A 1,470-nucleotide genomic window follows, 5' to 3' on the forward strand; every position below is an offset into this window, starting at 1 on the left:
GATCGTCCCGAGCAAGATTATAACACTTAGTCATGGAAATTGACAGGAAACCGTTCAATCCATTCATCGAATCCTTTCTCTAATCTCGACAGTCTTTAGGTCACACAATAAATCACATATCAAGATCAAACAATCACTCAATTAAAACTTGTTATAAAAGGTCATTTTTCAATCAAAGCCATGTGTAAACGAGACACTAAGACACGAAGCTTTTTTGTAAATCGAAAAGTACCCAGGAAATTTTTATCCTACTCCCATCTCATCTTCCCTCTACCTTGACTCAGTCATCAGCTCAAGACATACTGTCATTGCATATCAAAGAGAAACACTATCCAGGAGTGCCCAAAACTCACACACACAAAACATAGAGAGCATTAGTTTTACCTAGAGGGCTCGCTTTCACACCCAACTGTCGAGAACCTATCACTTTTTTTCTCGCGGGCCCTGACTAGACACAGTAGAGATAATTCCTTTCACCTCTATCCATGCACACACACACACACTATTTTTTTTTTGCAGGCACACCAATTATGCCGCATTTTTATGGCTTTTTTTTTTCATTTTTTTAGAAGAGAAAAACAAGTAGTATGATTCTCTTTTTTTTTTTTTTTTTCAAACGCTAGGCCGCTATTTTCTCACTATCTAGTTTTTCTGTGTCTAATGCGATGAATGCATGCGACCGCCAATATTATGAACATCTGATTGCTTTAATGCTTTCCTTGACGCAATATAACATATGTTTATATCAACACAATTCCAGCATTTTTTTTAAGAACTTAGCACTATGATAACGTTTATTTTTCTGCCCGTTTAATCACACCTCTCCAATATTTAAAATAATGCGTCCTTCAAGCATAAGCTTGAAGAACTTCTCTTTTAGCTAAATCACTGACCGCAATGTTCTTTTCTCTAATTTCTCAAGTGATTACTTTCCATTCAAATCCTATTATACCAAGGTATACACTTGAAGTCTATTCAAGTCTCTTCGTAAAATATTTCTAAGACCTTAGACACGGAATGCAAGAGGACCTTTCAACAAGGACTTTACCATTTATCGAAACATCTATATTTATTTCAAAAAGATTTTTTTTTCACTAGGGTGTACAATGATTTAGTCCTTGCACTATTCTTCTGTCATTGTTATTTCTTTGTTTCTGACCTTGCATTGCGTAATTCGAGTGACTTCGCTTCGTTTTGGGCTTTACATCTACACGTATGTCACGCAGACATCCAACTTACAGGCAATGCGCTTCTTATCTCAGACTTAAACTTCCATACTACTTGGAGCTTGAGTAGTTGCGGTGGCATTTATAAATTTATCGCGTTGATTCCTTGGGACTTATTTTCATTTTGGCTTGCTACCACGGTGTCATGCGGACAGTCCAACTAACGGTAATGTGTCCTTGTCATACTGTAACTCGTTCTTTATCAACATGGTTTCCCATTGCGTTGACAGTGGAGTATTGTGTA

The sequence above is a fragment of the Benincasa hispida genome, chromosome 12, assembly GCF_009727055.1.
Source record: "Benincasa hispida cultivar B227 chromosome 12, ASM972705v1, whole genome shotgun sequence".
NCBI classification, from domain to species: Eukaryota; Viridiplantae; Streptophyta; class Magnoliopsida; order Cucurbitales; family Cucurbitaceae; genus Benincasa; species Benincasa hispida.